General features: G+C 43.2%; 1 long non-coding RNA gene across 1 annotated transcript; it reads left to right on the top strand.

The window, feature by feature from the left end:
* The first annotated feature begins 1914 nt into the window (after positions 1–1914).
* LOC135573264 (uncharacterized) lies at positions 1915–15405 on the top strand. Its single transcript, XR_010464631.1, has 5 exons — positions 1915–2014; positions 5396–5449; positions 6580–6740; positions 12139–12234; positions 12692–15405. It is a non-coding gene; the product is annotated as an uncharacterized LOC135573264 (long non-coding RNA).
* Positions 15406–25028: the final 9623 nt, after the last annotated feature.

Genomic DNA, 25028 nt, shown 5'->3' with positions numbered 1-25028 from the left:
ACTTAGGGAGGAGGCTTCTGATGTGAACATGCATGTTACTGTTACAAAAGTCCACAAATGATAGCGCCTGGGGAATAGGAGTGGAACTGGGGGCCACAGGGCCTGGGTTAACCTTTACATCACCAGAGGAACAGAGGAGGAGTAGGACAAGGGTATGTCTAAAGGCTATAAGAAATGGTTGTGTAGTGCATTGGGGACAGAGAGTAAAATTAGAAGATTTCTGGGTGTGGTAGAATAGATTCAGGGCATAATGTACAGACAATGGTTTGATAGGATGTGAGTACAGTGGATGTAAACCTAGGTGTTGAGTGACGATGAGAGAGGTTTCGTCTCTGGAGGCACCAGTTAAGCCAGTTGAGGTCTCCGCATGTGTGTGTGGTGGGACAAAAGAGCTATCTAAGGCATTTTGAGCGTGACTGAGGGCTCTACAGTAAAATATAACAATAAGAACTAGCCAAGACAGCAGTAGACAAGGCATATTGATATTAGAGAGAGGCATAAAGCAATCACAGGTGTTGATCAGGAGAGCTAAGACAACAACAGGTAAATGGCGATGAATGGGCAGAGTGGGTCAGTTAGGTACATACAGGACCTGAGTTCGAGGCTGGGGACGACAGGTAAACAAAATGAGGTACCGTGTTATTGAAACAGTCCAGGGGGCATCAGCTGTGTAGCCGAGTGATCATATGGTCAAAAGAGCAGCAATAGGTGAGTCAGGGTGCCATTCGGTAGTCACTTCTACGCTAGACGAGCAGTGGACACAGCGTTCAGAAAATCTAGCGGGCCGTGGCTTGTGTACGGTTCTTCGGCGACATTGTAACAGAGTAGCCTGTTGAGACCATATCGGGCGATCACGTCGGCAGTCCAGTCGTGATGGATCGGCGGGGCTAAGTCTTGACAGTAAAGGGTCCAGGCCAGTTGGCAAAGGAGGTATTGTAGCCCTAGAATTAGCTGGTATATGGGCCTAGCTCGAGAATAGCTCAAGGCTAGCTGGTGCTTGCTTCGGGACAGAGGCATTAGCTAACAGTAGCCATTTGTTTTCAGCTAACTAGCTGCCATGATCCGGTGTAATGATCCAGAGCGGCAGGAATCCGGTGATATGGTAGAGAGAAGCAGTCCGATATGATCTGAGTTGATATCGCGCTGTGCAGACTGGCAGGTGTTGTCCGAGCTAAGGCTGGCTGATGACCGAGAAAAAGGTGAAGACCGCTAACCGTGGCTAACAAAGACTAGTAGCTAGTTATCTGCCTAGCTCCTGATGGAAGTTCCAGTTATAAGGAACAAAAATAGCAGATCCGTACCACATTGGATGAGGCGGGTTGCAGGAAAGTATATTTAGTTCATAGATAGAAAGTGAGATTAAGATATACACGAAAAAGACTGGCTATTTACATGGGATAAGACACGGGATAAGACAAAGACAACGCCATCTTGGTTGCAAGTTTCTCACACGACTGGCCTATCTGGGTGATGATTTATCTCGCCTGAATTATCTGAATCTAGGATTACAGGGAGTCTCCGCAACTATATTCAATGTGCGGAACAAAATTGATTGTCTGCATTAACAAGGACTACACGCAGGTCTTTAAAACATTGTAGGATTTTTTTGTGTGCAAATGAACTCAAGCTTACGGACAATATCAAATGTGATATAGAGAAGCGCCTGAGTGAGTTGGGTGCACAATTATGCAGGTACTTTCCCGAAATGGATAACACAAACAACTGGATTCCTTAACCCTTTCAATTCATTGAATTGAATCAGAAGCCGCTGCCAGATTTCTGGATTGGGCTGCGCTCAGAGTATCCTGCCTTGGCAAATCACACTGTTAAGACGCTGATGCCCTTTGCACCACGTACCTATGTGACAGTGGATTCTTGGCCCTCACTAGCATGAAAACTAAATACAGGCACAGACTGTGTGGAAAATGATTTAAGACTGAGACTCTCTCCAGTACAACCCAACATTGCAGAGTTATGTGCATCCTTTCAAGCACACCCTTCTCATTAACCCGTGGTGAGTTATTCACAATTTTCAATGAACAAATAAGGTTTTATATGTAAGATGGCGAAATAAAGAGCAAAATGATTGATTATTATTGTTTGTGCCATGGTCCTAAAAGAGCTCTTTGTCACTTCCCACGAGCTGGGTTGTGACAAAAACTCACACTCATTCTTATGTTTAATAAATGCTTTGTATAGTGTGTATGTGTGGCAGGCTTACAATGATGGCAAAAAACTACATTTGACAGTGCGCTGACCCTGGTGCTAGAGGGGGTACGCAGCTGGAGGTTGAATGTTTGAAGGGGTACGGAACTATAAAAAGTTTGGGAACCACTGATCTCAGGCATTTCAATATAATTTACACAAGCATGGTAGCCATAATGGTGCTATGTTCAGGTCTGAATCTGGATTGATTAACATTAAGAATACCATTTCCAGATAGATAACAACGTAGCTGTTTGTTGACCAAAGATTTTAGGATTTATCGATCCTGGAAATGGGTCGATAATTATCGAGATCACTACTATCCCCACCCTTATGGAGTTTACCACAAAAGCTGATTCCACACTTTTAGAATATTTCCTGATACTAAAATTAAATAAAAATGTGTTTTACTGAACCAGCAATGCAGGGTGCTGCAAAGACAGGTCCAAATTGTTAGCCCCTAATGACTTCTTGGTGTCAATAGCTCATAAGGCAGCAAGAACTTCTGTTTCTATGAGTTGCCAAAAAGAAAAACCCTGACTACCATTTCCCAAGTCACGTGAGGTTGACTGATCATCCATCGAGGCAACTGGAGGCTGTATGTAGGAAGAACAGTCAACTGACTGGCCAAGACCAGTTTGTCCACCATTTATTTTAAACAAGAATCCAGCTAAAATAAAATGCAGATTAAAAGCATCACAAATCTTAACTCTTTCAATAACAATGCAGGAGTCTAAAACGACTTGCTCAGGCAGGGAAGTAGAGGAATTACCCTGCTTCAGTGAATGTAATGGTTTTCCAAAGTTTAGAGGAATCACTAACATAGTCTGCCATAGTGCTAAGGAAGTAGTTTGATTTGGGCTGTTTAACCAAGGCAGTACACCTATTTCTCAATTGCCTAAATAGTCGCCAATCAGCTAATGAGCCAGTTTGTATAGTCTTGGCCCGGGCTTGTTTTCTTATCAAGAGGAGGTCTGAGAGTACAGGAGAGTACCATGGATTAGTTAGATTTGTTACTCTGAGTTGCTTGAAAGGGGCATGTTCATCAGCCAGAAAGTACAAATGGATGAGAAAAATTAAAGTGCCAAACAGGGTCTGCATAGAGCTACTAGAAAAGCACTGAATAATATAGATTATGAAGGAACGCCCGGGGCAATAATAAAAAAAAGTATATTCACAATTATATGAGGGTCAAAGTTTTTCCATTTGGTATCTCTAATGCAAGCAATAAGTCATTGGTCGCTGATATCATTTGCAAAAACACTCCTAGCCAAATACTTAAAGGGACGGTTAGTCAGGGTAAGGTGAATCAATGAGGAGTTTGCTAGGTGATTTACATTATTCCAAGTGGGTTTCGTTATCAGCGGAGTCAAGTTGAACTAAAGACAGACATTTTTAAACTAATCTGAGGCATGTGTAAACCAGATTTAGATCTCCTAACACAACTAGTTCAGATACCAGAAAGGGTTTTATTAAATAATCTGAAATAATACCAACAGCCTCCACCAAAGTGGCTGTGGGGCAGTAGACTTCAGCAATACATATATGAATTTCTTGTCTTATGGCCACTTTTACAAACAACAGCTCACACATTTTCAGGACAGAGATGCTAAGATATGATAATGCCATGAGAGTAGATTTTACATAAATATCACCCCCTCCCCCCTTTGTGTGTCACTTCTGATAATGTTGTAGTCCTTATCCATAATCAAATGATCAAAGGTCTTTGGGATAACCATAATGTCTGGACTAGTGTCATGCACTCAGACACCCATATTGCTGTGATGTAATGGGAGTACAGTTGAAGTTGGAAGTTAACAAATACCTTAGCCAAATACAGTTCAACTCAGTTTTTCACAATTCCTGATATGTAATCATAGTAAAAAATTACCTGTCTTAGGTCAGTTAGGATCACCACTTTATTTTAAAGAATGTGAAATGTCAGAATAATAATAGAGAATGATTTATATCAGCTTTTATTTCTTTCATCACATTCCCAGTGGGTCAGAGGTTTACATACACTCAATTAGTATTTGGTAGCATTGCCTTTAAATTGTTTAACTTAGGTCAAACGTTTTGGGTAGCCTTCCACAAGCTTCCCACAATAAGTTGGGTGAATTTTGGCCCATTCCTCCAAACATATCAATGGTCATTATGGCCAAACCTCTATTTTTGTTTCATCAGACCAGAGGACATTTCTCCAAAAAGTAGGATCTTTGTCCCCATGTGCAGTCGTAAACCGTAGTCTGGCTTTTTTATGGCAGTTTTGGAGCAGTGACTTCTTCCTTGCTGAGCGGCATTTCAGGTTATATCGATATAGGACTCGTTTTACTGTGGATATAGATACTTTTGTACTGGTTTCCTCTAGCATCTTCACAAGGTCCTTTGCTGTTGTTCTGCGATTGATTTGCACTTTTCGCACAAAAGTTTGTTCATCTCTAGGAGACAGAACGCGTCTCCCTCCTGAGCGGTATGACAGCTGCGTGGTCCCATGGTGTTTATACTTGCGTACTATCGTTTGTACAGATGAACGTAGTATCTTCAGGTGTTTGGAAATTGCTCCCAAGGATGAACCAGACTTGTGGAGGTCTTGGCTGATTTCTTTTGATTTTCCCATGATGTCAAACAAAGAGACACTGAGTTTAAAGGTAGGCCTTGAAATACATCTACAGGTACACCTCCAATTGACTCAAATGATGCCAATTAGCCTATCAGATGCTTCTAAAGCCATGACATAATTTTCTGGATTTTTCCAAGCTGTTTAAAGGGACAGTCAACTTAGTGTATGTAAACTTCTGACCCACTGGAATTGTGATAAAGTGAAATAATCTGTCTGTAAACAATTGTTGGAAAAATGACTTGTGTCATGCACAAAGCAGATGTCCTAACCGACTTGCCAAAACTATAGTTTGTTAACAAGAAATTTGTGGAGTGGTTGTAAAACAAGTTTTAATGACTCCAACCTAAGTGTATGTAAACTTCTGACTTCAACTGTAAATTCCTTTGAGTGGCTTGATTTGATCATAACACAGTGTATTTTAAACTTTTATTTTACTGTTATTTTACCAGGTACGTTGACTGAGAACACGTTCTCATTTACAGCAACGACCTGGGGAATAGTTACAGGGGAGAGGAGGGGGATGAATGTGCCAATTGTAAACTGTGACTTATAAAGTGTGACTTGTGTCAGTTTGATAGGACTATTGATGCTGCCACATCATCCATCTCCTGATCAACACCTATAGTAAGTAATTACACCAATCTGCCTAGCTTATTCCACTTTTCTTTATCCTCATAATGTAACATACGCATCTGAGACCTTTACCATATCAGGCCATAAACACGGGTCAGAAATACAATCCTACAACTGTTTGCCTACAGCTAATGTTCTCGCTCATGTGTTGCCTTATAACAGTCTAAAATGGGTATTGCACACAGGATATGGTATATGGGTTCAGACTCAGAGAGAGAGAAGACCTGGATGCAGATCAGGCATGCATTCAGGGTCCTTCTGAAAGCCAATCTAAACAATATCACAAACCAAATGACCTTGGTCAGAGCTGAGACAGAGCACCATGCTCCTCCATCAGATGACAAGGCGGGATGTTGCCAACCCACTCACAAAAGACCATTGTGGTCCGGCACGCCCACTCTGCATGAGGAGAAGCGGATCAGTGCTAATGAGTCTAACCAAACTATGAAACCCAATGGAGCATATTCATGATTAAGGCTGCATCCCAAACGGCACCCTATTGCCTATATAGGGCACTACTTTTAATCAGAGCACTATGGGCCCTGGACAAAAGCATTGCATTTTATAGGGAAAATTGTGCCATTTAGGATATAGACCAAATCTGCAGGATCCCTGTGGTGGTGTGCCAGGTCAGAGGCCTTGGTTTTGGAGCCCTCCTGCCAGTATAGACAGCCATATGCTAGGAGTCATCCTGTACCATTCATCCCCCCCCCTGCCCCCCCCCCCCTAGGGTCACTGTCTTCAGACACTCTCCCTGTACACAAAAGCATGTTTCCATATGGCCGATGAGGAGAATGAGGAGACTGCACTCTCTCTGCCAAGGACCCCCTCTATGAATCCCTTTCTGTGTCTTTCAGAGTCAATGAGAGCAAGGGGAGGAAGGGTGTGGGGTTTGTGGGGTGTGGGGTGGGGTGGGGGTGGGGGAGGGGGAGGGAGGGAGGGAGGGAGGGAGGGAGGGAGGGAGGGAGGGAGGGGGCATTTGGCCTGTCAGTCAAGTGCTCCTGTTACTGTGTGACAGCTTAGCTAAATGTAAGGGTGTGTTGCCACAATGCAACCAATTTGTCTGAACCCTACTTCCTCTATGCAGATTGGTGTTCTTTCTCTTGTCTCTGTTTTCGAAGGGACCAAAGAAGTAACCCATAGTCTCCTGGGACAACTGCTTGAATGAATGACATTCTAACATCGGCCCCTAAAACGCTGTCCCCATCCCAATCATGTTGGACAAGACTAAACACTCCTACATTGAGCACAAGGCTTTATGTAATCAAAAAAGGTAAAAAAGGTAAGCAAAGAAAATGCATAACCATCGCAAAAGGAACATTTGATTAAAACCATAAGTGAAGGAACAGTTAGTCCAACTTTGTTTGTTTGTTTAAACCTAAAACCTAAACTCTACCCAGTCCCAACCACACACAGAGAGAGGTAGAGATGTGAGTCTCAGCAGATAGACACACGCAGCAGTAGTTGTCTAACTGGGTTAACCAGAGTGTCATTAGGAGGAGCTGTCAGTAATGAGCAGAGTCAGTTACACATCCTAACCATTACCATCTCTGTGTGAGAGAGAAACAAGCTCTATGGACCCTCAACCTCATTTAAACTGCCCTGTAATTGCTTGGTTTACGTCGACATGTACATTTGTGGAAAAATAAGTAGCTACCCTTACTGAATATAGCTACAGTTTGTTAAACAACTATTGTTAAGATATAATATTTACAGTCAAATTAACCAATAACAGCAATTTGCATTGATTACACAGACAATATGATCTTTGTAATGCTCATGTTTATGTACAGGACTGTTATACAATATCCATATTAGATAATGACTTTCTGATGCTACAGTGTACAGACAAACATTTTCAGATGCTTTACCCTTAGCCGGCTTTTACCTACAGTGCCCTGGGACCATGTGTATCAAGCATCTCAGAGTAGGAGTGCTGATTTAGGATTCCAGTGTCGGCCCTAGCCTTTTGTTTCCACATAATTTCAATTAAAATACTTTGAACCGACGTGGAATAGACGTTGAATTGACGTCTGTACCCAGTGGTATGTTAATATGATAATGGAGAGAAGATTTTGCAATTTTATAACTAATTTCATGTAATTATACTAATTTTGCCATGGGGGGTGAGAGTGACTAACAAAATCAACGGGGACCCCTTGGAACGTGCCCGGTCGGTAATTCAACCATGTTTACTACAAGTTTAGATAGCTGGCTACACAAACTTACCAAACAAGTTCAGATAGCTGGCTACACTGACTTACCAAACAAGTTTAGGGGGGCTGACATGGGCTAATTGAGTGGCTAATTCAGTGACTGACATATTTTGTTTTATTTAACCTTAATTCAACTAGGCAAGTCAGTTAAGAACAAATTCTTATTTACAATGACGACCTACTCCGGCCAACCCTGGGCCAATTGTGCGCCACCCTATGGGACTCCCTGTCACGTTCTGACCATAGTTATTTTGTGTTTTCCTTGTTTTAGTGTTGGTCAGGACGTGAGCTGGGTGGGCATTCTATGTTGTATGTCTAGTTTGTCTATTTCTATGTTTGGCCTGATATGGTTCTCAATCAGAGGCAGGTGTTAGTCATGGTCTCTGATTGGGAACCATATTTAGGTAGCCTGTTTTGTGTTGGGTTTTGTGGGTGGTTGTTTCCTGTCTTTGTGTTTTCTGCACCAGTTAGGACTGTTTCGGTTTTCACGTTTATTGTTTTGTATTCTGTTCATGTTGAGTTACCTTATTAAAATAACATGAACTCTAACCACGCTGCGTTTTGGTCCGCCTCTCCTTCCCAGGAAGAAAGCCGTTACATTCCCAATCACGATCGGATGTGATACAGCCTGGATTCAAACTAGGTACTATAGTGACGCCTCTGCAACTGAGATGCAGTACCTTAGACCGCTGCTCCACTCAGGAGCCCATATCAAGAGACAACCTGCTGATGCACAACCTAATTTTAAAATGGCACTTGTGTATTCTACTATTCTAATAAAATACCAAATACCAAGTTGAGACCGTGACTGAGTTCCTAATGTCACTTATGTCGCTTATGTCACTTAGTGGCTAGGGCCGGCCATGGTCTTGCATTTTAGATCACAATGAATGAGATTACATGGACAGGGGCGACTTGATACTAGATCAGCACTCCTACACTGAGACACTGGATACATACGGCCCCTGGTCTGCTCTGGTCATGAGAGGGTTAAATGCTACTCTGAGACGCTGGATACATACGGCCCCTGGTCTGCTCTGGTCATGAAAGGGTTAAATGCTGCTTTGCATCAGGCTGCCCCAAAATGGCAATCAAAGCTGACAGCAGCACACTCCTATTCATTCTGATTGGACTGGCAGGGCTGGCAGATGGTTACCGTCCGTCTGCAGAGAGTGAGAGAGCCTGAATACAGAATGAGACATTTTAGAAACAGTGGATCCGGTGTCATTCATTCTGAAGAGGCATAACAGGCTGTTGACTCGCCTTCAGAAAGAATAGTAGCTGTTGACCTTTCTCTCAGTCGCTCTCATCTCCCTCCCTCCCCCTCTCGCTCTCTCTCTCTCTCTCTCTGCCGCTCTCCCTCTCTCTCTCCCTCTGCCCGCCCTCCTCTCAAAAGCACAATTCCCTCTCCTCCACTACATGTTATCTCAGATAATTACCTGCCGCCTCTCTCCGGGGTCCCTGGGGCCTCTCTCCCTCCCTCTCACTGAGCCTCTCCATTGTGGAGGGGAATGGAGGAGGAAAAGAGGAGATGAGAAGAAGAGGAGTGGAGAGGGATTTTTCTGCCCAGCTTCCTGCTAGCCAACAAGCTGTTTCTTAATGAGCCTCTCAGGTATTGGTGGTGGTGGAGGAGGAGGCCCCCTACCCAGTTGAGAGAGCCTCCGTCCGCAAGAGTGTAACGTGGCCACAGTGATGAGCATTGTGGGAAAAAACGGGGGCAATAGCCAGAGACCACTCCACCTTCCGCCTCTCACACTTTGGAGATTAGATTTAATGAGCCCTCCATTGGTACTTCTTTAAAAACGTCAGATACAGGAGCTGAGGAGCGAGTCGCTCACGTGTCCTTGAGTAGTGTTCTCTCTCTGACACTTTGAGACACTTGACTCAAAACTATTTTGTACTGCTGGCCTACAGTATTAGCCAACTGAACTGCCTCTAGCCTAGTACATACTGTGTGTGTGTGTGTGTGTGTGATGTCTTTGGCTATGCCGGATTAAGTGATATGACATGCTATTCTATAAAAGAATTGACTGATTGAGCTAATCATGTAAATGTAATTAACTAGAGAGTCGGGGCACCACAAAATAATATTTATAGAGCTGTTATCTTCCAAATAAACTCTTAAAGACCTAGTAATATTTTACATCAATAGCAGTCAATATTAATCGTCACCTTAATTCAGACTCATCTCAAAGTTGTAAATCTGCACGAACCCTGGCTAACAAGTTGAATCAGCAATACAAAATTGGGTTTAATTATTTATTTACTAAATACCTAACTAATCACACAGAATTACACATACACATAATTAATCACCTTGATTACAAATGACGTCATAGAGGAAAACGTCCCTAGCGGGCGGAACAGATATGACAGCTGGTTACACAAAAGAAAAGGGGCTGGGTTTGAATGAAAGAGCGGGAAGACTGAGGAACAAAGGGCGAAGCTGTGCTATCGTAAATACAGTATCTTATGCATTCTAAATTACCGCCCATTTGGAAAAGGAAAATGCAATAAATATTTACTCTGAGTTGCGCTTCGGTAGGTTGGTGGTAGATGGAAGGCCGTGTTGCCAAAACGAGTCCTTTGAAGAATATCTCTGGTGGTCAATTGGATACATTGTAGTAACGTCGTTGTGTGATAGATGGGATACTCTGTCTGTTCCTTCCTAACTCATTTGCATCTGCTGTTGCTAACTCAACGGCTAGGAGGTAGCACTTCTGTAGTGAAGAGTTCAAAGTTCATACCATTCGCAACCAAAGCTTAAGCTGATGTTGGCTTCGTTCTGTAGTTATTATCTGAACCATTCTGACATCGGACCATCATCCTCACATCCTCGGAACAGGAGGTTACATTGTCATCAAGGCTTTATATAGGAAGGGAGAGGAGGCGTGTTTGAAAAGTTTTATAGCCCATGTCCCTTCTGTTACGCACGCCTCTATGAAGAGGGAACGCAACACCCTGCTACAATTAAACTCTCCGTGAAGTGAAAAAGGTATGGACTGTAGGTGCGAGTAAGAATGACAACAAGCAGAATGTGGTACCGTTTACAAGGACTTTATTCCTTTACACGGTAATATGGGGAAAAGGGGCTGGACGGAACCAAAGCAAATAAAGTAAATCTCAAAGTCCCCCCCTCTCCTATCTTACCTGCCTACCCACTACTTACCTAATTTAGCACCACCTGGTGCCCTAACCAAAATACAGGGGGTGGTCCGCCCAGGTCTTACCTAGTGTGCCTAGACAGTGAATATACTACGGGTATATGTATGCCCGCGGGCCTCTTGCCTAAGCACTCCCTAGGTGCCTTTCCCTTCCCCCCTGGGAACAAATGAAACAGAATATTAAACAATTTCACAAACAAACTAAGAAACAAAGGACATCAAAATAAGCTCTATCTGAGCAACAAACTCACAAAACATAGCAACTCTCAGCAACTCTCAGCAATGAACTCCCAGCAAAATCAACCTCTATCAAAATATCTCTGCAATGACCTCCCAGAAAATCGCTCTCTCAAAATCTCTCTAGCAAAATCTCTGCAATGACCTCCCAGCAAATCTCTCTTTTTGCTGAACAGAACACTGGCTTTTATATAGCTTCAGATTGAATGGGTAATTGGAGACAGCTGCGTCTTGACGAGGGGGCGGGGTCAGCTCTCCAATTAGCCATGAAGTCGACCAATCAGCTGCTTGAGGGATTTCAGGAAGCCATTTCCTGAAATAAACACATGCAAATATACAAACTACAATACATAAACTGGGGAACGTAACACCTTCACAGGGGCGGGCCACTGATTGAGCAGAGCCCTACCTTATGAAATCCCAAATCTCACATTTTAGAAGCTAAAATCACATTTCATCCCATCACAAATAATTTCATATTCAAACATTTAAATTGAACAACAATTCCATGGGAATCTGATAACTCTGATGTGTAGACTTTCCACTGTAAAGTTTATGTCATCTTATCATTGATGAGAATGTCTCAGATGACAACCGAACTGACATCATATTCATTAAGTACCACCGCATATGTTCAATTGGTCGGATTACCAGAATATAGTTCATTTCCCCCCACCTTCTGATGTTCCCATAATCTCTATGTTAACCAAAGGGGTTTGCAAATGTAACATCAGTAGGGTAGAGAGAGGAAAAAGGGGGAAAGAGGTATTTATGACTGTCATAAACCTACCCCCAGGCCAGTGTTTTTGTGATTTTCAAGGAATACACTATCATGACTTGTGTTGGATGTTGGAACATGGTTGTTTTTGGAAAGCAATAACCATTGTTATTTTGCAGGTTATGAATGGATTTATATGTAATTAAATGAATTCCGATGGGATCATATCCAATGATCTCCTGACTTTATAAATCAGATAAATTTGATCAAAATGTTGCATCCTGCACAGTATCATGTATGTCTAAGTTGATCAATATGTAATGATCTTCATCCCCGTTTGATCAGATGCCAGAACTAAGATCAGGGACTATCATGGGAAGCATGCAGTCCACTACTGGAGTGGCAGCTCTGATGCGTTCAACAAACCAGGCTCCCAGTCATGTGAGTTTTGCTACTGTATGGCCTTCCTGTGATTTCCTCTTAGAGCTAAAGGGAACACCACATGCATATTCACCACAACAGTTAGTCAATCTGTTTTTTGATCATGTAGAACCCTCAAACTCAACTCTGGACCTCAAAGGCAGTTCCACTGCTTTTTTTCATTGTTCCTCTCTAATCAGGGACTGATTTAGTCCTAGCACACCAGGTGGATGCAATTCATTATCTGGTAGAACAGAAAACCAGCAGATCCCAGACCTCGTAGGGTTAAAGTTTAATACCCCTGGTGTAGAAGATACAGTAGGTAGTGTTGTTTGAGCCATCTCATCCACTGATGGTGTAGTTTGGTATAGTTTGAGTAGAGCTGTTGTAATTGGTTGCATGTGTTGTCTCCTTTAAAGTTAGCACTCTGGCATGCCAATACTGAAGAAACCTTCCTTGTTGTTCCTCCTCCTCTCAGGTGGGAAAGGATACACCAACCTGCCCGCTCTGCTCCTCTCTCGCTACCGGAATCAGGGGAGTTTTAACAACCTGGAGTTTGGGACTGCGCCTCAGACCCACTGGACCCCCCGCTCCCCATCCAACATAGACTTCCACAGCTTCTCATCCCCACAGCTCTATAGAGATCATTTCTGATCAAATTTCCATAACAGATTGCATGCAAAATGGCACCCAATTCCCTTTATAGTGCACTACTTTTGACCAAGACCCACATTTGACCTGTGTGGGCCCTGGTCAAATGTAGTGCACTATGTAGAGAAGAGGGTGCCATTTGGGACGCACTTTATTTTTCAATTTCTCTATTAAGACCAGGTGGATAAAATCATTTACTTTCAATCAATCAAATCCAGTTGTGTCTCTCGTAAGTGTCCAATCTTATCAGAGAGGCACAACTGGATTTGATTGATTGAAAGTTAAAGAATGTTGTCTGGCACAGAAGTCTCTCTCCTCAATATAGTTATGACACATATGGTATTTTAGCTCATCATGTAGCTAGCTACTCTCACTGATACCTTTGTTGATATACAGCACCAAAAAGGAGATTCTTCAAAGTAGCCACGCTTTGACTTAATGACAGCTTTGCACACTCTTGGCATTCTCTCAACCAGCTTCATGAGGTAGTCACTTTGAATGCACTTCAATTAACAGGTGTGCCTTGTTAAAAGTCCATTTGTGCTATTTCTTTCCTTCTTAAAGTGTTTGAGCCAATCAGTTGTGTTGTGACAATGTAGGGTGTATACAGAAGATAGCCCTATTTGGTAAAATAGTTCTTGACAAAGTTCAGAAGAACAGCTCAAATAAGCAAAGAGAAATGGCAGTCCATCCTTACTTTACGTGTGTTGTCTTAAGGGTCAAAAATGACCCGCCACTATGTTTAACAGCAGAGAAAACTCTTTCAACTTGAAATTTGATGACTTTTTCTAGAGTGACCTTCATATTTCCATGAAAGCTGTACACCACCAGGGTACAAAGATTATCTTAGGGCCATTTTTGACCCGGCAGTTATAAAATAATTTACACATCACAAAAAACAGAGACAGACAGACACACAATGAGAAATTGAGATTATATGTGTTATTGCATGTGCAGCATCTCCCCTCCATGACCCCACATGACTAAAGTTCACAGACAAAATAAAAATCAATTTCAGATAAAATAAGCATTTATTGAAAGCATTGTTAACTAATGGGGAATGCTGTCAGAGGCTATAAAGGTGCTGCAGATAACAGTCCTTCCAGTTCTCTCTTTGCTAAAGCCATGAGAGCACGTTTCAGTGCCCAACAGGTCGTAGATCTGATTTTTTTCAGATGTCCAGGAGCAACAAGAGAACAATGATTTAGAAGAGGAGGAGGTATCTGAAGAAGAAGATGGGGAAGAATTACAACCCAGAGCACGATGCATCATCTTCAGAAGAAGAAATCCTCCAAGCTGAAAGATAGACATTTTTGTCAAAGAACAGAAAAATAACATGGTTCTTGTTACCATTCGGCAGTGTATGCCTAGCAAGCCAGCAAAGTATGGCATCAAGGTATGGGTCACCTGTGATGCACAATCCAGCTATGTTTGGAAGATGCAAGTCTACACAGGGAAGCCGACCAGTGGAGGCCCGGAGAAGAACCAGGGGAAAAATATGATGTGACAGATGTGACAGATGGACTGAGGGGGCACAATATCACGTGTGACAATTTCTTCACCTTTTAGGAACTCAGCCAGCAGCTCCTGAAGAGAAAGATCACCATGGTTAGCACAGTTAGAAAGAACAAGCCTGAGCTCCACCCTGCACTCATCACAACATGGGGGAGAGAGGCCTTCTCATCAAGGTTTACCTTGTCCCCCACCACCACTCTAGTTTCTTATCTCCCAAAGAGGAACACTGCACAAAACAGCTGAGATCAGTGATTGTGAGGATAGCAAGCCAGCCATCATCCTGGACTACAACCACAACAAAGGAGGCGTGGACAACCTGGACAAGGTGATTGGAACTTATGACTGCCCGCTGGCCACTGGTCATCTTCCATAACATCCTTGATATGTCCTCATACAATGCCTTTATGATATGGAACAAGATCAAACCTACCTGGATGCCTGATAAGTGGAACAAGAGGAGGGTGTTCCTGGAGCAGCTGGGAAAGGCACTTGTAACCCACACATTCAAAGAAGGGAGTGCCTCCCCTGCACAGCAGCCTCTGCAGCGCTTGTGAAAGCTGTTCAGGGGGCTGAATCATGTCCTGGTTCATCTGAGGCTGCAGCTGGGGCAGGCAAGAGGAGGAGATGCCAATTCTGCCCCCCCAAAGAAGGATTGTAAAACAAATACTATGTGCTTCTACACCTGCATTGCTTGCTGTTTGGGGTTTTAGGCTGGGTTTCTGTACAGCACTTTGAGATATCAGCTGATGTACGAAGGGCTATATAAATACATTTGATTTGATTTGATTTGATGTGCTGCACATGTGAGAAATACATCTGCAAAGTCCATGCACACACACTTGCATACTGCCCTACATGTGCTAATTAGAGTTGATTGATTTATGTCCTACACATTTTTGTTTTGTATCTATTATCTTATTTTATTCTTATTTATTGTTGTTCTTTATACACTTTGTGGGTGGGGGCAATGGTCAAAAACATTTGAGAAGACTAGTATTTTGTAATTTAATTCCTCATTGTACAGTATATAAGAATATATCACTATGTTTCCCTTCAATAAAATGCATTCAAAACTACTTTCTGTACATTTCTGCTACTTTCTTGCAAAAAAAATATATGTTTACACCTATGCAGTACCTTCAGCAATAATGAGAGTAATAATAAACCTTCTTCAAGTGCAGTTGCAGAAACCATCAAGCACTATGATGACTGGCTCTCATGAGGACAGTCACAGGAAGACCCAGAGTTACCTCTGCTGCAGAGGATAAGTTCATTACAGGTAACTGCACCTCATATTGCAGCCCAAATAAATGATTCACAGAGTTCAACAGACACATCTCAACATCAACTGTTCAGAGGAGACTGCGTGAATCACATCTTAATGGTCGAATTGCTGCAAAGAAACCACTACTGAAGGACACCAAAAAGAAGAAGAGACTTGCTTGGGCCAAGAAACACGAGGACATTGACATTGGATGTTAAACTGGTGGAAATCTGCCCTTTGTTCGGATGAGAGTTTTGGTTCCAACCGCCGTGTCTTTGTGAGACGCAGAGTAGGTGAATGGATCATTTCTGCATGTGTGGTCACCACCGTGAAGCATGGAGGAGAGTGATGGTTTGGGGGGGATTTGCTGGTGACACTGTCGGTGATCCAGGCTGCATCACATCTGGACGCCCAGAGTCGGCCGGGTTTGGCCGAGGTAGGCTGTCATTGTAAGTAAGAATTTGTGACTAGGGGGCAGTATTTTAATTTTTTGAAAAATAACGTCCCGTAGTAAATGGGATATTTTGTCAGGACAAGATGCTAGAAAATTCATATAATTGACAACTTAGGATAGAAAACACTCTAAAGTTTCCAAAACTGTAAAAATATTGCCTGTGAGTATAACAGAACTGATATTGCAGGCGAAAGCCTGAGAAAAATCCAATCCGGAAGTGCCTCATGTTTTGAAAGCGCTGCGTTCCAATGCGTCCCTATTGAGCAGTGAATGGGTTATCAACCAGATTACTTTTTCTCCGTATTCCCCAAGGTGTCTACAGCATTGTGACGTAGTTTTACGCATTTATGTGGAAGAATACCCGTAAGCGGCTACATTTTGCAACTGGTCACCTGATGGCTCTCAGAGTGATTCTCGCGTAAAATAGAGAGGTAACCATTATTCCAATCGGTCCTACTGAAAAACCAATTGTCCTGGTGGATATATTATCGAATAGATATTTGAAAAACACCTTGAGGATTGATTATAAACAACGTTTGTCATGTTTCTGTCGATATTATGGAGCTAATTTGGAATATTTTTCGGCGTTTTCGTGACTGCAATTTCCGGGCGATTTCTCAGCCAAACGTGAAGAACAAACGGAGCTATTTCGCCTACAAAAATAATATTTTTGGAAAAAAGGAACATTGGCTGGGAGTCTCGTGAGTGAAAACATCCGAAGCTCATCAAAGGTAAACGATTTAATTTGATTGCTTTTCTGATTTCCGTGACCAAGTTACCTGCTGCTAGCTGGACAAAATGCTATGCTAGGCTATCGATAAACTTACACAAATGCTTGTCTAGCTTAGGCTGTAAAGCATATTTTGAAAATCTGAGTTGACAGGGTGATTAACAAAAGGCTAAGCTGTGTCTCAATATATTTCACTTGTGATTTTCATGAATAGGAATATTTTCTAGGAATATTTATGTCCATTGCGTTATGCTAATTAGTGTCAGTCGATGATTACGCTCCCTCAAGCGGGATGGGGAGTCATTAGAGGTTAACCGACTTGCCTATTTAAAACACTTTTATTGTTACTGCATGATTCCATATGTGTTACTTCATAGTTTTATGTCTTCACTATCGTTCTACAGAATAGAAAATAGTACAAATAAAGAAAAACCCTTGAATGAGTAGGTGTGTCCAAACTTTTGACTGGTACTGTATATTTTCAAAAGTTTATTGCTTTTATGAACTCTCTCCTTGCGTGATTAGAAAAAAGAAGAAACCATATCCTGCTCTTGCTAGTATCACTGCTATTTATTAACCTCTTCAGTCGACCCTCTACTTTTTTGAACATTCTGTTAAAAATCGCGCAACATTTCAGCGCCCTGCTACTCATGCCAGGAATATAGTATATGCATTTGCTTAGTCTGTGTGGATAGAAAACACTCAGACGTTTAAAAAACTGGTTAAATCACTGCTGTGGCTTTACCAGAACGGCATTTACATCGAAAAGCACAGGAAAAACTGATCACTGAAAATGGGGAAAATATATCCATGCGCTACTTGAACCCATTGATAAACGTGAACCACAATTAATTGACTGAGGTTGCAGTACCTACAGCTTCCACACGGTGTCTAGAGTCTTGTCATTTCCCTTCGAGTTTTTTCTTGGTCAAACACATGCAGGGCACCGTATCTCCTATGGTCTAGGACCGGATATTTTCGTTGAGTTTCTAGCCGGACATTTTTCCAGACGGACAGCTAATGTTCTTTACATCGCCTCCTGATGAATTTTATCGCTTATTAACGTTTACTAATACCTAAAGTTGCATTACAAACGTATTTCGAAGTGTTTTGTGAAAGTTTATCGTCGACTTTTTGAATTTTAAAAAATGACGTTACGTTTTGAAACGATGTTTTTTTCGTTTATCACACAGTCTACATATAACGATATCTAGGCTTTATATGGACCGATTTAATCGAAATAAAGACCCAAATAGTGTTTATGGGACATCTAGGAGTGCCAACAAAGAAGATGGTGAAAGGTAATGAATGTTTTCTATTTTATTGTGCGGTTTGTGTAACGCCGAAATGCTAATTATTTTGTTTACGTCCCCTGTGGGTCTTTTGGGGTGTTGCATGCTATCAGATAATAGCTTCTCATGCTTTCGCCGAAAAGCATTTTAAAAATCTGACTTGTTGCCTGGATTCACAACGAGTGTAGCTTTAATTCGATACCCTGCATGTGTATTTTAATGAACTTTTGAGTTTTAACTAATACTATTAGCATTTAGCATAGCGCATTTGCATTTCCAGAGCTCTAGTTGGGACGCAAGCGTCCCGGGTAGAAGCAACAGGTTAAGCTTTACGTTTCGGCCTTTACGTTTCGGCCTTTACGTTTCTCATCTTATTCAAGTTTTGCCATCACCTGCCACAAAGACAGCTCAGATGTGAGTGCCATTTCAATTTTGTGCCATTCTTAATTTTATGTGTGTGGGTGTTTGGCTTGCTTGTGAATTCACAAGCAGTGGGTACATTATCTTATGGTGAAGTTGATCCACTGAGTCGTTTTCTGCATTGGCCTACTCTAGTGAATGTTATAGCTCTGTGATGTAGAGGTTTAAATGGAAAACAGGCTCTTTGGACGCTTTGGTAGTTATGTGCTTTTCTTTCACTTACAGAATAAAACAAGCTTTGTTTTCATCTGTTCTGAAGATCATCAAAGGCAATGCTAATTAGATAAATGTTTGTGTGTGTCACAACTCCCACCGAAGGTGGCTCCTCTTCCTGTTCAGGTGGCGCTCTGCGGTCGTCGTCACAGGTCTACTAGCTGCCACCGATCCCCTTTTCCTTTTCTGTTAGTTTTGCCTTATTGGTTACACCTGTTTTTTGTTTAGTTTTTGGTTAGGGCTTTTTTAGCAGGTTATGCCCGCCTGCTTTTGTGTGGGCTTGTTCCTCTGTACATTTTTGTGGTTGTGCATTTTACTTGTTTTCTCGGGACTATTTGGGTCCTGTTTTTGGGCCGGTCATTTGTATGCGCCTGGTGTTTTGGCGTGACCGTTTCTGTGCCAGAATAAACATGATTGTCCTTAACCCTCTGCTCTCTGCGCCTGACTCCGCACCCACTACTCGTAGAAGTGCATAACAGAAGCCCGCACCACACATGGAGTCAGCAGGAGCAGCGGCCACCCCCCTTCCATCTATGGAAGAGCGCGTCCTCCATCATACAGCCTTCCTCCATCGTATCAGGTCGGCGATGGACCAAATGATGGAGACAATGGACCGATGGGAGAGGAGTGGTCTCCCTACCTCGCCTCCAGCTCCTCCGACGACTCAACCCACTCCTCTGGCGTCGTCTGGCCCCAGCGCACTTCGTCTTGCGATGGAGCAACGGCTGGGTGCCAGGGTTTTTAGCTCCAGCTCGAGCTGTACCTCGCACCGTTCGGCTGACTCCCTCAGGTGAAGAGACTGTGAGCGTCCTCGTCTCCTGCCTGACGGGCAGAGCCCTGGAGTGGGCCAACGCAGTTTGGAATAGCCCAGACTCTGCTAGGGACCACTACCCAGAGTTCACCTGCCGGGTGAATGGCTGTACCACCTTAGGCAGGAGACGAGGAGTGCGCAGGACTTCGCGCTGGAGTTCCGGACCTTGGCCGCTAGGGCGGGGTGGAATGACAGGGCCCTGATGGACCACTACCGGTGCAGCCTCCGGGGGAACGCCCGCAGGGAGCTAGCTTGTCGGGACGCCACTCTCTCCCTCGATGGGATCATAGACATGTCTATCCGACTGGACAATCTGCTAGCTGCCCGCGGGCGTTCAGAAAGGGCCCTGTCAGATCCACCTCCTGGCCCTCCCGCTCCCTTACCTATGGAGTTAGGGGGGGCCGCATCGAGGGCGAGGCTCCTCCTGTACCAGCTGTGGTCAGAGAGGATACACTTCCGACCGGTGCTGGAGGAGCTCGTCTGGGAGTCAAGAGGGCAAGCAGAACACTTCTCAGTCACCCCAGGTGAGTCAGCACCAAACTCACCCAGAGCTCTCTGTTGGTCACATGTTTTTATTAATTTATTTTTCTGAGTTTTCTTCCTCTCTCCAGCATAAGGCACTAGTCGATTCAGGCGCAGCTGGGAACTTTATGGATCCCGGACTCGCCAGTAGGTTGGGGATTCCGCTGGTGCCGATAGATCCACTCTCCCCCGTGCACTCCTTAGATAGCCGACCTTTAGGGTCAGGGCTGGTCAGGGAGGCCACGGTTCCACTGGACATGGTAACGCAGGGGGATCAGAGGGAGCGGAATAGTCTCTTCCTTATCGATTCACCTGCGTTTCCAGTGGTGCTGGGGGTTCCCTGGCTGGCTAGTCACAATCCCAGGATTTTATGAAAACAGGGGGCTCTTCAGGGGTGGTCAGAGAAGTGTTCAGGTAGGTGTATAGGAGTTTCCATCGGTGCCACGTCGGTGGAGAGTCCAGACCAGGTTTCCACTGTGCGCATTCCCTCAGAATATGCCGATTTGGCTATCGCCTTCTGTAAGAAGAGGGCGACTCATCGACGGGGGGATTGTGCGATTAACCTCCAGGTAGCTGCAATTCCCAGGAGTCAGGTGTACACATTGTCACAGGAGGAGACGTTGGCTATGGAGACATATGTCACGGAATCTCTGCGGCCCTCCACGTCACCCGTCTCCTCGAGTTTCTTTTTTGTGAAAAAAAGGAGGGAGGTCTGCGTCCGTGCATTGATTATCGAGGTCTAATTTCCATCACAGTGGGGTTTAGTTACCCGCTACCGCTCATCGCTATGGTGGTAGAATCCTTTCACGGAGCATGAGTGGAAAACCGCGTTTAGTACCACATCTGGCCATTATGAGTACCTTGTCATGCCGTATGGGTTAAAGAATGCTCCAGCCGTCTTTCAATCCATTGTAGACGAGATTCTCAGGGACCTGCACGGGCAGGGTGTGGTGGTGTATATTGATGATATCCTGTTCTATTCCGCCACATGCGCCGCGCATGTGTCTCTGGTGCACAAGGTACTTGGGCGACTGCTGGAGCAGGACCTGTACATTAAGGCTGAGAAATGGGTGTTCTCCAAACGAGCCATTTCCTTTCTGGGTTATCGCATTTACACCTCCGGGGTGGTGATGGAGTGTGACCACGTTAACGCCGTGCGTAATTGGCCGACTCCGACCACGGCAGTGGTTTTTAGGGTTTGCCAATTACTACCAGAGGTTTATCAAGATTGTCCTTAACCCTCTGCTCTCTGCGCCTGACTCCGCACCCACTACTCCTAGAAGTGCGTAACAGTGTGTGTGTGTCAGCACAGACCTTATTATGCAGATGGCCAGGCTGTGTATTTTGCTGGTCTTCAGTTAAGTCTCTGACTGATCACATGCTGGTGCTAGACTCCTTTAGTCAAGAAGTCCAACTTCCCAAACTTCCTCTGTCTCAGTAATCCAAGTATGCAATTTTGCACTATTGATTCACTATTTGGTAAATTACACTTCAAAGCTAGACTAGGACATGTTCCCAATAATGAATTCACAAACTTTGTAAATTTGGGGAAAAAAGATTAAGTAACATTTAGCATTAACATTAAACTTTAGCTTTCCATTAAGAACTAGCATGTGATGTTTGCCATACTGTGCATAAGCATGTTTCATCGCCCATCACAAAATCTCTTAATCACGCCATTGATTGTCATAAAGCATTCAAATCATCATGTGGTTTAATAAGCTATGCCGAAATCAAGTGGGAATGGAGACTTCAAGTGGCTAGAGACACTGAGCACTGTTAATGAACCCCAACTCCAGATTCTCACAGAGCATTACATCCATCAGAGCATAGTTCTGTTATCATTTGCATGAGAAGGTTTCACTTAAAGTGTTGCTCCAGAAGGTTTTGTATAATTTCAGCCAGTAGTTTTTAAAGTAGTGCTCACCAGCCAAAACGGGCCCCAAAAAATGGTGCACTAGTTCATCCATTTCATATGATATGTAATGTTCTCGGCGCTAGCATGGGGGTCCTCAAGTGGAAAAATAAATAAATACAATTATGCCCAGCTCACAAGGCCCCTTGATGATGTGAGACCTGAGGCAATTGCCTCTTCTGCCTAATGGAAAATCCACCATTTTTTGTAATTTAGCAGACACTCTTATCCAGATTGACTTACAGGAGCAATTAGGGTTAAGTGCCTTGCTCAAAGGCACATCAACACATTTTTCACCTGCACAGGCATTCAAACCAGAAACCTTTTGGTTACTGGCCCAATACTCTTAACCACTAGGCTACCTGTATGACATAATATGTCATTGTATTCAATGATAACAAACCTCTGCTGATGACAAACTGATATAACCCTGTTATGATTTATTCAAAGGTAAACGTGTACAATTTCTAGTGTAATATCAGTGGTGGTGGAATAGAGGCCTGGTCATAATGTCTGGTAAGAACATGTTTGTGACTAATACCTCAATCAAAGTTCAGGGACAACCAAGAACCTTCTTCTCATATCCATATGCAGGCTAAATGTGCAATCTTGATGAACAATAAAAAAAAAACATCCAACGGAACACACGTACTTCCCTCTATTCATCTGCTCGTCACGAATAGAAACCTAGGCCTATAGGATGATGTATATTTCCACTGCATTCTACCATCTGAGGGGGCAGAGCTTTATCAGTGGCATAGATACGATACTCATTCAGGTACAGCCAGCTGATAAGAAAGCCAATGATTAATGATGAGCAGATATCTATGGCCAGATTGATTAGACTCTAGAAAACTAAACTGAAGGCATCACAGTTCACACAAAAAGTCTACTTGCAGGGATTGATTAATTGTAACCAAATGGCTTAGGGTCACAGCCTGACCCTTGTCCATAATCACATTAATGCAATAGACCCCTTTCTGTGTTTGCAAAAATTGTCACACAAGGGCGATGGGCTCAAGTTGGTGGCAGAGCAAGGGGGAGTTCTAATAGAACAGCAGCAACAACAAAACTATATTTACATGTCGGTTATGAGTGCATTTCACATTACTTTTGGATTATACTTGACTTAAGGCTCGTATGAATGTCCTGCTTAATATAATGTTTGTGTCGTCATCATTTTTGGCTAGCTTAGCCGATATCCATGAGTGTTAGTATTCTAGCTAACAACTGCTGCATCCAAAATAGTTATTTTGCAAAGATCACAACCAAATCTAATCTTAGCGAATGTTCAAGCAAGAATAAAATATTTTGTTTAGAAGTAATCCGTTTAATCTTATTAAGGTGTTTTATCTTATTAAGGATTTTGAATGAATTCAAGATATCATAAGGAAATGGGGTGTTTAGAGTGAGAGTTTGATCGGAAATGCTCAGTTGGAGCCTTTAACCTTTTACTGCAGTGTGCTAAATCAGGGTCACACAGAGTGATTCTTGGTAAACAAATCTACTTTAAAACAAAAGTATACACCTCACACATGGTTATGGCTTAAAAAAGTTTGCATCCCAATTTTACACTTTATATACATCACAACAGACTGAAATAACAAAACTGTTTGTCATGGAAACACCGGATTTTCGAAATGTACATATATTTTTTTAAATTAATTATGAAATTATGAAAGATACCGTATTAATAACATTCCACCCATGAGGCCAAAGAGGGCGCTGTTGGTCATTAACTGCAGGAAAGGGCTACATATTATATGACAGAGTAAATTCTGACTGGCCCTTGACTGCATAAGCCACCGGAGCCGGATGTCCAATTGGCCCTTCCACAGCCAAACAGCATTTCAATTGGTCCTCTACAGCCACTATATAAAAATCTTATTGGCACAACAAACTCCTCCAGTCCATATACGGAAGAACTGAGTGGTCTTCTACATTTACTGCTATCTGATTGTCACTGTGATGTGATGTTATCTGTGACAGACATTGAATAACGAGGGATGCAGTGGGTGGGAGACAGCAGACAGATGAATGGAGGAGTGAAGGCTGTTTCTCTCACTTCTTCTCTCTAGCCTAACTGAAGCCTCCTAGATTAGGGACATCTCTCAGTGTCAAGGTCTTCTATCAGACTGATTCAATTAAGATTAAAGTGAAGAAAGAGTGCCACAGAGGAGAGGGCCATAGGTCCACTAGATCTGGGGGAGTGATTAGTGGTTGTTTTTCTCTTTGGGTTTTGTCAGAACTTTGTCAACCCTACCTGTTTCTGTGGTTGCTTTTTGGTCAGAACTTTGGCAGACTTATCTCAATTGTTGCCCTTTGGTTATAATCAGAACTTTATCAGACCTGGTTGCTCTTTGGTTGTACAATTGACAGAGCTGTCACTTTGGTTGCTCGGACTCAAATAAAAATGTTATTTATCACATGCGCCGAATACAACCATACAGTGAAAGGCTTACTTATAAGCCCTGAACCAACAAAGCAGTCGGTGTGAGTGGCACAGCTATTTTAGGGTCTCTCCAGAGATGTTTGATCAGGTTCATGTCCGCGCTCTAGCTGGGCCACTCAAGGACATTCAGAGACTTGTCTCGAAGTCATTCCTGCTTTGTCTTGGCTGGGTGCTTAGGGTTGTTGTCCTGTTTGAAGGTGAACCTTCGCCCCAGTTTGAGGTCCTGGGCGATCTGGAGCTGTTTTTCATCAACAATCTCTCTGCACTTTGCTTCGTTAATCTTTCCCTCGATCCTGATTAGTCTCCCAGTACCTGCCACTGAAAAACCTCCCCACAGCATGATGCTGCCGCCACCATGCTTCACCGTAGGGATGGTGCCAGGTTTCCTCCAGATATGACGCTTGGCATACAGGCCAAATAGTTCAATCTTTTGGCAAACTCCAAAGGGCTTTCATGTGCCTTTTACTGATGAGTGGATTCCGTCTGGACACTCTACCATAAAGGTCTGATTGGTGGAGTGCTGCAGAGATGGTTTTCCTTCTGGAAGGTTCTCCCATCTCCACAGAGGAGATAGCT

This window comes from Oncorhynchus nerka, linkage group LG9a (genome assembly GCF_034236695.1).
Source record: "Oncorhynchus nerka isolate Pitt River linkage group LG9a, Oner_Uvic_2.0, whole genome shotgun sequence".
Taxonomy (NCBI): domain Eukaryota; kingdom Metazoa; phylum Chordata; class Actinopteri; order Salmoniformes; family Salmonidae; genus Oncorhynchus; species Oncorhynchus nerka.
Note: the sequence above shows the minus strand (reverse complement) of the source record. Positions and strands in the feature narration are given on the sequence as shown.